Source organism: Buteo buteo, chromosome 3 (assembly GCF_964188355.1).
Source record: "Buteo buteo chromosome 3, bButBut1.hap1.1, whole genome shotgun sequence".
NCBI classification, from domain to species: Eukaryota; Metazoa; Chordata; class Aves; order Accipitriformes; family Accipitridae; genus Buteo; species Buteo buteo.
Genome location: NC_134173.1, coordinates 56,291,802 through 56,303,020, shown reverse-complemented (window position 1 = coordinate 56,303,020; position 11,219 = coordinate 56,291,802). Strand labels below are relative to the sequence as shown.

Sequence of the window (11,219 nt, the reverse complement as noted above, 5' to 3'; positions counted from 1 at the left end):
GTCTGATAAATCAGGGCTTGATTAGGGAATTTGTGGGAAAACCACATACGAATCACAGCGGCCTCGTTCACCACGAGGATGCGGATGGTGTTAAGAAGGCTTTATACGATTTTGCCATTAGGGCAAAGGACAGTCGGGGTTAAAAACAGGCGTGTGTGTGTGTGTGTGTGTGTAAGCACGTGTTCATTCTCGCTGCAGTCAGCTAATTTTCCTCAGATCGACTCTTGGAAAACACAGTCTTGGAAAAGGCAATGGTAGTTCAGTGATCAAAACTATCAGTGTATGTGTCCTTAAATGCTTTGCTGCTATTGATCTGCAGTGAAGGACTTGGGCAAGAAGGCAGTATGCATGCAGGTGAAGAGTGGGGAAAGATGGCCTTGGAAAGAAACTGTTGCAGTTTTATTTTGGCACCAAAACCCATTTTTCTTACCTCGCACAGTAACTGCTAAGTGAAAACAGCAGGCTGTAAATTGCTGTATTACTAGCAAAGTCAATTCCTTTTATTGTGTGAAACTGCTTATCATCTTAATTCACAATGCTTTCTGGAGAAAGCAGGAACTATATACAAAAAGCAAACTACTTTGGTTTGCTGGTTTTGGTGAGCCAAACAATTTGTTCCTATTTTTCTTCTTTTTTTCAAGTAGGCAAGAGTTGGGGCCACGCTATAGCTGTCCCCTATAGCTGTGGGTGGCTAGTGGGGAACTGCAGCATAGAGGAGGCACAAATGCAATCGCAGAGACCAAAAAGGTGACTTCACATGGTTCCAGCCCAGCAAAGGATGTGGCTGCATGTCTCTGGGAGCAACTCCAGGCCTCTAGTCCAGCGGTGTTCTCCTCTGTAAGTATTAATAGATCTAGCAGCTCCAAACTCTGCTTAGTCAAGTTAGAAGTGTGAATGTTGTTAAACAACCCCTAATGTGGCAGGTCAGTCTTCCTTCAGCCATTTATGTTGTTCTTCAACCACCAGAGGCTTCTGAAAATGTTCCCATTACTGAACTGCCCACAGCCATTTGTAATGCTCTTGACATGTCCCTGCTGGTACAATTTTGTTAGAGAGACGTTTCTCATATCAGTATAAAACCATACTCTAAAATAACTTAGTAAAACAGAAACTTGTCTACCTTAAGTGGGGGCAAACTTATTTTTAAATACCTGCATTACAAATTCCAGCAAGAATAATTTCTTAATAGCTGAATTATTAACATTCAGTCAGTTTTCAGTGGAAATTCTTATAAAACTTCACAACAGACACATTTTCTCATTATTATTGCAAGCCATTTCCTCAAAATATGGCAATATATGCCATATGCCAACACTAACTAGCAAATGCAAGTCATTATCTATGTTATTTTTGGAACAAGATAAGGGTTTTTTTAAGTGATCCATAGCTCCAAGCTGTCAGACGGAAACTTGGCATTAACCTCTATAAATAAACAGAGTAGTTAGTAAATGATACTATAAAATCAGTGCTTAACAGAAGGATAGCAAGCATTTCTAACCTGCATGATGACAACATGCTTGTAAAACCGCAGGAAGGGATTCTGAAAACAAGGACCTATGATCTGCCACTTAAAGGCCACTGCCTAATGTGGTTGGGTTTATGACAATATTTGCCATTTGGTTAACTAAGATCAAGGAGGTACAAAGCAGGCCTGTAGGCAATCTGTAACTCTTCACTAGAAAACAAAAAAGGAAAAAAGAATTACCACACGTTAAATAATCGGGATATTAGCACCCTCAGAATAAACACAGAGTAACAGTGAGCTGCAACATGGTCTTTAAGTGAGTTGTCAGTGAGAAACCCAAGCCAGGTGTACAGTACCTATAAGTGGTATCAAGGAGAATACTGTAAAGAGTAACATTTAAAACCACAGCTGCTATAATATGAGTGGGTATATGGTAGATTAAACAGATATGTTCACTAATATATTTATAAATGTACTTGCCTGTAACATTGCTCCATCTGGCCTGACAGGGATATTTTTATGAAGACTCAGAAGCCTGAAAGAAGTAGTACACACTTTTTTTAATGGCTTGAGAAATTTATTTGTTGAAGTTTCATTTGGAAGGGGGACACACACGACTGTAATGGGTCTTTTTGACCTCAGTTCTTTTCTGTTGTATTTTTTGAAAAATAATTATCTCTTTAAATCATTGCATACAAATCTCATCCCACAACCCAAATTTATGTCAAAAAGGACCTTAAATCAGCTCTACACATAGGCCTGTATTCAGCTCTGAATATCTGAATGACTTATTTTTGTTCAGGAAACTCTCATGCACAGGCTAAACACAGACTGACTTGAGTGTGCACAGGCATGCACAGATATTTGCAGATAAAACCACTAGGGGTTGAGAAAGCTTACCTAGGAGTTAGGCAAGAGTCGGCAGCAGGGCAAGGTTGTCCTTAGGCCTGGTCTTTTACCAGCTGTGGAAAGTGGTTGCTGTTTTAGATTTGGAGAGTGAAAATAAGAGCACATGAGATGGGTTATGGAAGTAGCTGCTGCCAATGAAAGTAACGCTACCCAGGGGTAGAAGACTCCCACAGGGCTTTGCATGACCCAGAGCATGTGTGCTGCACCAGGCAGCGATGGGAAGTCCCCAGCTGGGGAATCCATGCCTGCTGCGCAGGAGCCTCAGCCAAAAAGCCCGTTGCAGGCTGCTGTCAGAAGCCATCCAAGGACTCCGTCCCGTGAAAGCCCTCTCATTTGTGAGTCGAGGTTGCCATTCCACATTCCCTCACAATGACGAATGTTTCCAAAATGAACATGGTGAAAGGATTTTAGCTTTTCATTCTAGTGCAGTGACTCTTGCATCTCTGAGCATTTCTGAGGGAAATACAGTTTTTTATTTGATTTCTGATTATTCACCCATTCTATTTCTATTTCTTTGTTTTGATTTGTAGCCAAATTTTCTGCAATGATCTCTGCAGAGCTACATGTTCTTCTTTGGTATGTAGATGACACATAGAACAGAGATTGGCAGAGATGGTATAGATTTCCCTCACTTTCTGGCATTCTCTGAGGTCATGTTCCTCAGATATTATACAAACAAAAGCTGAAAATCTGACTTCCTGAAGACAATGGGAGTATTATCATGAGTTTTATCATGATCAGAATTTTACTCATAGTTTTATAAATGTGGCAGTGGGACTTTTTATTCTGGTGATAAAGGTGCTAAAATAAAGATTCTATACAATTTGCAGGGGTAGAGCCCTAAAAATGAAAAGCTTTATTTTCTAAAGCTTGAAAATATCTGTAGATCAAAAGATAGAAAAAAATAATTTTGCTACACATATATCCCAGTATCAAGTTGCACATGATTCAAATATCTGAAAAATAAGAAATACAGTGGGATAAGATCATGATGTTCTGTGTAACACAGGAAAACTGCAGTGTAAGACCCCAACCTCCAGCCTCCATCGGTTTGGCTGGTAGGAGAATGAGAGAAAAAATATTACTGTTTTCCCAAAGTTATTCAAAGAAAGTGGAGAGAAAATAAAATTGTATTACTTTGTTATTTACTTTTATTTTTCCTGGAGGTGGCTTTTTGAAAGCATTTTAATAAAAGATACCTATCAAAGCACATTGCATTTTAATCTTTCTTGATGTTGCCTGGGAGACACAAACCTTAAGATTGAAATTTAAGTCTTTGAAAAAAGAGGTTTGCAAACCAGAGCAGAAATGGTATATTTTCTTCAGCCAAGCTTTGTGAAGGAGACAGAATGTCTCTTCCTTAGCTGCTTCTCTGTTTCAAAACTGCCTCCCTGGCTTTCAGCTTCAGATCAAGGACTCAAGGAAGATAATAAATTTGAATTTTACAAAATTTTAAAAAATCCTGAATTACCTCAATTGACATTGAAGTCTCCATTTATATGCATATATACATATGAACATTTAATTATTCTATACAATGTGGGCAGCATGTTCAGGACAGGTGCAGAAAGACTTAAACCAGCATGCCTAAAAAGCTTTGGGGCAGGCTGTACCCTGATGGACTTGAAATCCACATCCAAAGCCTTGTTCCAAATCAAGCAGAGAGAAGTTATGAACAGCATTTACTAAGTACGTGCTCCACCCAGACAGCAGTGGCCTCTGCCTTGCCTGTTCGGTGCAGGGCAGAGAGTCCTTGAGTACCATACCAATGCAGGACTCAGAGCTGGGATACTTGGGAGAGCACCTGATTTATGGACAGGGGCACCAGGAAGCTCAGTGCTGTGTTTCAGAGCCTCTGATATAGAGCTCTGTTGTAGAGATAAGCTGACAGGGGCTTCTTGTTGGGCTCTAGCTCCAGGCTTGGATTGATCTGAAGGGGCTGGGAGGGCTGTAGCCTTGTACGGTCAGCAGTGCCTGGGGACACATTCAGCCCCATCGCTGCACAGCACTTCCATCCACACGCTGCTGCACCGGGCTTTGTGTTAGTCCCACTCTCAAATAACGTCTTCTTTGGCCAGCACGCCTGTGTCTACTGCAGAGCTCAGCTGGCCTGACTAGGCCAGCAGAACTTTTCAGGGTGCACAGTATTTCAGACAGTTATGAATTTGTCCAGTGAAGAAATCTCAGAGCCCGGGGGGGTCTGTCAGCAGAATGGTTGGATGCTCTGGGAGCTGTGGGAGCAGCCACGAATAAGCTCTGTGGACACCAGTGATGCCAGATGTCACTTCACTGGAGCTAAATGCCTGAACCCAACTGTGAATCTTCATTGAATTAAAATTCCATTTAGGTAATTTCAGTATCATAGAATAGTATTTAAATGAATTATATGTCTGTATACTTTGAAAAATTGAAGAAATATATAATCACAGCAGTTATAGCAATAATGGATTGGCAACTTACATTTTATGAAAAATTGTGAAGATACAAGTGACAATAAAGTACTAACTGTTAGAACTTGGCGCCCAGCTCTGCAAGCACTCATTTAACTAAGCAAAATGTCCCTTGTGCCTTTGTAGATGGCACCTTTGAACACAGAAGTTGCTGGCTAGAGTAGAGATAATACAGGCTACTACCACAGTGGTTTTAACAGGAAAAACAACAGCCCTGTCTCACTCCTATATAACCATCCTAGAGATTTTTCCTTTAAAAATTATTTTTAAAAAAACAATTTGAATAATTTACTGTATTATCCTAAATTCTCAGTTTCCTCTCATTCAAATCCTTTGGTTATAATCCTGGCTTTTCCCCATCACAGCATTATATTAGAAAAGGTTTTAGGGCATAATTTGATAAGAAACTCTTTGACATCAGAGCCAGCTTACAAAGTCATCATCTTCCTTCTGTGTCCTTGCCTGCTGGTCCTACACCACATTACCTCCCTTTCTGCCCAGTGCTGCACCAGCACAAGCAGTCTGCGGCCACACAGTGGACTCATGTGGCTGAAAACCAACCTTTTTTCCACCCCCTCCCGTTATTTTTCAGTTGAATCAGTTCTTTAACCTGACCTACTCAGTGGCTACAAATGTGCCAGCGCTTGGAAGGAGAGAGCTGGTGGGAGAGCAAGAGGCTCAGAAGGTACAAGAGCACTGAGCTGTACAGCTGCTTCATGCAGCACTTCCACTGAATCATGTCTTCACATAAATAAAATTATGTAAGTGTTTATGGTTTGTATGGTGTTATATGTTTCTTATGCTAACTATATTAAAAATATCTGCCAAATACAAAACTCATAAATCATGTAGGTGTTATCTTTACTTAAAATTTCTGATAGAGGGCAATGTTAGTACAGCTCATCTTGTTCTTCCTAGTTCTGCCCTCATTTCTCACAGCCTATGAACAATGACATGTCTGGCTCTTTACAGACATGCAGCAAAGCTAATATTTTACTCGAGGTTCCCAGGAGCTGACGTCTCATTTTGCTCAGCATACCTCCAAGGCAACCACATGGACTATGTGACACACATCACTGCCTGTTTTATTTTTAATTTGCCAAAAGGGCAGTGATTTACCTGCCAGTAAATTTAGATCTTTGAGTATATTCCCCAAGTGATGGTGGAAATTCTTCACTCTCTTCTCACAGTGGGGTTTTTTACCAATGGGCAGATGGACTACAGAAGTGCAGCGGGGAAGAAGACCGTCCTGGATGAACAGAGAGCTTTGGCTGGAACTCAGGAAAAAAAGGAGTTTATGACCTTTGGAAGAAGGGGCAGGCAGCTCAGGAGGACTACACAGATGTTGTCAGGTTATGCAGGGAGAAAATTAGAAGGGCCAAAGCTCAACTAGAACTTAATCTGGCTACTGCTGTAAAAGACAATTAAAAATGTTCCTATAAATACATTAGCAACAAAAGGAGGGCTAAGAAGAATCTCCATCCTTTATTGGATGCAGGGGGAAACACAGTGACAAAGGATGAGGAAAAGGCTGAAGTACTGCATGCCTTCTTTGCCTCAGTCTTTAACAGTAGGACCAGTTGTTCTCTGGGTACCTGGTCCCCTGAGCTGGAAGACAGGGCTGGGGAGCAGAATGAAGCCCCCATAATCCAAGGGGAAATTGTTAGCGACCTGCTACACCACTTAGACACACGAAAGTCTATGGGGCCGGGTGGGATCCACCCAAGGGTGCTGAGGGAGCTGGCAGAAGTGCTCACCAAGCCACTTTCCATCATTTATCAGCAGTCTTGGCTAACCGGGGAGGTCCCAGTTGATTGGAAGTTAGCAAATGTGATGCCCATCTACAAGAAGAGCTGGAAGGAGGATCCGGGGAACTACAGGCCTGTCAGCCTGACCTCAGTGCTGGGGAAGGTTATGGAGCAGATCATATTGAGTGCCATCACATGGGATGTACAGGACAAGCAGGCAATCAGGCCCAGTCAGCATGGGTTTATGAGAGGCAGGTCCTGCTTGACCAACCTGATCTTCTTCTATGACAAGGTGACCTGCTTAGTGGATGAAGGAAAGGCTGTGGATGTTGTCTACCAAGACTGTAGTAAAGCCTTTGACACTGTTTTGCACAGCATTCTCCTGGAGAAACTGGCTGCTCACGGCTTGGACGAGCATACTCTTCGCTGGGTGAAAAACTGGCTGGATGAGCCAAAATAGTGGTGGTGAATGGAGTTAAATCCAGTTGGCAGCGGGTCACAAGTGGTGTTCCCCAGAGCTCAGTATTGGGGCCAGTTCTGTTTAATATCTTTATCAATGATCTGGATGAGGGGATCAAGTGCACCCTCAGTAAGTTTGTGGATGACACCAAGTTGGGTGGGAGTGTTGATCTGCTTGAGGGAAGGAAGGCTCTACAGAGGGAGCTGGACAGGCTGGATCGATGGGCCAAGGCCAACTGTATGAGGTTCAACAAGGCCAAGTGCCGGGTCCTGCACTTCGGTCACAGCAACCCCATGCAGCGCTACAGGCTTGGGGAAGAGTGACTGGAAAACTGCCAGGTGAAGGACCTGGGGGTGCTGGTCGACAGCCGGCTGAATATGAGCCAGCAGTGTGCCCAGGTGGCCAAGAAGGCCAACGGCATCCTGGCCTGTATCAGAAATAGTGTGGCCAGCAGGAGCAGGGAGGTGGTTGTTCTCCTGTACTGGGCACCGGTGAGGCTGCACCTCGAGTGCTGTGTTCAGTTTTGGGCCCTCATTACAGGAAAGACATGGAGGTGCTGGAGCGTGTTCAGAGGAGGGCAACCAAGCTGGTGAGGGGCCTGGAGCACAAGTCTTATGAGGAGTGGCTGAGGGAGCTGGGGCTGTTTAGTCTGGAGAAAAGGAGGCTGAGGGGAGACCTTATCGCTCCCTACAACTACCTGAAGGGGGGTTGTAGTGAGGTGGGTACTGGTCTCTATTGTCAAGTAATTAGTGACAGGACAAGAGGAAATGGCCTCAAGTTGCACCAGGGGAGGTTAAGATTGGACATAAGGGAAAATTTCTTCACCGCAAAGGTTGTCAAGCACTGGAACAGGCTGCGCAGGGAAGTGGTTGAGTCACCATCCCTGGAGGTATTTAAAAGATGTGTAGATGTGTCACTTAGGCACATGGTTTAGTGGGACTTGGCCATGTTAGGTTTATGGTTGGACTTGATCTTAAAGGTCTTTTCCAACCTAAACAATTTTATGATTCTATGAAGAAGCCTTGGTTTTAAGCTGATGTTCAAATGAAAATGCTGCTTGGTCTAATGTCTTTTCTTAAGTACTTATATGGTCTTCATCAGTATAGCATTAAAATTCTGGGAGTTTTCTCATGGCTGTTGAGGTTCCTCTAACTTAGGGATAAAGTTAAGGTGATGAGTGTACTCTGAACTGGGCAGTAGTTAAGTCTTAGACATGGAAACAAAGCCTGCTTTTGAAAATGGTGGTTGAGTCTAGAAGAAGGCTTTGCTATGTTTGAAGAAATATAAAGTTAAATCTTGCCAGACTAAGTCAGCTGCAAAGCTTCCATTGAATGTATAGAATAGGATTACACCCTGGGGATACAATTTAAGCATATTAAGGTTGCAGTCTGTGTATGTTCAGGAGGTGGATTTTAACATCAAGGTACAGGTAAACAAACATTCATACAGTCCAACCTGCTAACAGTCGCAAGCCATGTCATCTCAGACCTGATTTTTTACTGCTCCGTAGCACTATATTGATTTTTCCTATGAAAAGAAGACCTGAAACACAGCCAGGCTAGTGGTTTAGCATTGTGTATTAGCCAAAGTGAGGTAAAGGACTGTTTTAAAGGTGAACTACTGCATGTTCATAGCAGAGTTTGGGAGTCCAGACAGGCCATTTGCTCCCAGTAAAACATTGCTTGTTGGAAGGATGTTCATCTCTTTACCAGAATGAAATGACCTCACAGGAGGCACCGGAGTTTATTGTAGCACTTTCTCCTTATTTGCAAGGATAAGTGATCACCCAACAGTGGCATTTTGGATATGTTATCTTTGAGCCTATTCTACAAGTGTATTCCAAAGTTCAGAGGAGGAGTACATTTTATTCCCTCTCACAACTGGAACACAGAAACACAATAAACATCTTTCAGTTAATTCCATCAGCATCCTCTGCATCATTTTGCCCTTTGTTTATTCTGCAGCTGAAAATATTCAAGGTCTCTCTTTTTACTGGGCTCTTCTGGACTCGAGTTAAATAATGTACTAGATTCTTCCATGTCAAATTCCTTTGAATCACATGTATTCTGCCTGGGTGAATTAATAACTGGATCGACTGTGTTTCAGTTAAACAATGAAGACAGACGTGAGCTTGCACTGAATTCCCTGGATTTGGAAAATACAATATGAAACACCTTCCTAAGATAAGGCATGCATTGAAAACAAGAGAGATAGCTAGAAGAACTGTTGACACTTGTTACATGAATTTGAGGCAGCTGTAAGATAAGGAGGCACATTTTTTTGCCTAAAGCAAAACTTTGATGGCAAAAAACCACATTTGGTAGATGCAGTTACGGGTTTCCTGTGAGTAAATGCCTAACACATTGCAGGTGAGAAAGAAGATGTAAAAGTGTGAATAATCATAAATAATAACAGCAACAACAATATCTTTTTAATACCACTTTCACTCATAAATCTTAAAGTGATATGTGTCACTTGTATATCTTTGTTTTATGGATGAAGAGAATGAAGCATTAGGAATGGACCTGAGTTATTCTCTTTAAAGTGGTGTTAGAGCAAAGATTGAACCCAGGCCTTCAGTCCCTAGCCCAGGGTAAGAATGGCCCAGCCCTGCTGTGGGAATGGCTACCTTCTCCAGACTGTCTTTTCTCATCAACAGCAGAAATACAGATTTGCATTTGAAATGCAACTCTAGTAGTAGGATTGCTAGTTCCTACCACGCAAAGGCTGGCTGAAAGGATGCACTTCTCAGCAAAGAAGAGGAAGAAAGCAAGAACAGGAGAGCTTCAGAAAGGACAGAAATGGTACAGTTCAACTTGGAATCATTATATTTGAAACCAGCTGTCTCAATACTGTCTTATTACCTGTGTTTCAAGTGAAAATGTACTTAGAAAAGGCGTAATTGCCAATGTGAAAGAAATGGCCTTGTCTTTGGCCATGATGGAGGGGAAGGTCATTTACCTGGACAGTAACTCTATGGAAAGCTTTGGTTTTGCACTTTAAAAAGAAGATACTTTTTGGCAGACAGTGCTTCTGGCAATGCAGAGCACATGTTGCTCACGGAAGTGCTTGGTGGATCACTTCCCTTCCTCTGCAACTGAACAAGGCCCCTATGCTAACTGCAGCAACTGCTTATAAAACAAACTGTTATTAGGAAAGTATTTTTTCCTTTATTTAATGATGTTTTGTGTGTTTTATTTCTTCTTTGAGCGAGTTAATTGCTCTTGACTCTTTCCCTCTCATCTGCTTTTCTTCTTCTCAGTATGTTTTTCCTACTTGCAGATTCTTCCTCACACATTGCACATTGATCTGCTCCTCTGCTCCATGAGCCTTCCAGGGCAATGCTGTCCTACAAGTGAGGGACCATGCTGGTTGCTGTGCTGTGGTAGCCCTGATTTGGAGATGGCCCTTGATTTTATTTCACCCCTCCTCTTAAATAACAACAGCTACTGGGAGCTTTTGGCCCAGGGGCTCACAGGTTTTCAGGGTACCAGGAGCAAGACTTCAGCTTATCCTGATCTGATCCTCTAGTTGCATCACTGGGTTTGGAGGAGTTACAAATATCTGGAATTTTATTTATACAGCGCTTTGGTGGGAGCTACTGTATGCTATGGCCACGAGGACAGAGCATGTTGGGAAAGCCTGGATGAGCCTCCAGCACACGCCTGGATGAGATGCAGCAGTTGTGCAGTGCATGTGCAGCAGCGCAGCACTGCAGAGGCTAGCCAGATCTACGCTGAAACCCCCAGCCTTGCTGCAAGACCTCCCTAACCTCACAAAGCAAAGCACTCAGCATGGACTTGCCTCCACTCCTTGTTTCTATGGCATTTAGAGAAACAAAAGCTGAAGCCCACTCAGATACCCAGAGAGAAATGCTGAATAATTTAGGTTGGAAAGGACCTCTGCAGGACCCCAGTCTGACTCTCTGCTCAAAGCCATTGCAGGGTGAGGTGAAACAGAAGTAAGAGGCCTGGGGATTGGGGCTGGAGGTCTGCAACCCAAAGGAGGGAATTGGAGCCCCATGGCCCTTCAGCTCTCTGCAAACAGCATGCATCAGTTGGAAAATGCCATTGTAACAAACAGAGCAGGAACACTTGGGGCTCAGTGTCTTTCGTTCAGGGGCTCACACACAATTAAGCCTGTTTAATAGGTACAGTCTTTTTTATAGACACGGTAGAGATAGGGAA

The 11,219-nt window shown here is 42.8% G+C and overlaps 1 long non-coding RNA gene across 2 annotated transcripts; it reads right to left on the bottom strand.

Annotated features, from left to right (window-relative positions):
• Nucleotides 1-497: 497 nt before the first annotated feature.
• Nucleotides 498-2,442, bottom strand: LOC142029518 (uncharacterized). Of its 2 annotated transcripts, none has more exons than XR_012649945.1 (3): nt 2,366-2,442; nt 1,499-2,000; nt 498-1,031 (listed from the first exon to the last, which is right to left on the bottom strand). It is a non-coding gene; the product is annotated as an uncharacterized LOC142029518 (long non-coding RNA). The 2 variants fall into 2 exon arrangements; XR_012649946.1 differs by having other exon boundaries at nt 498-835; nt 1,946-2,000.
• Between the last annotated feature and the right edge of the window lie 8,777 nt (nt 2,443-11,219).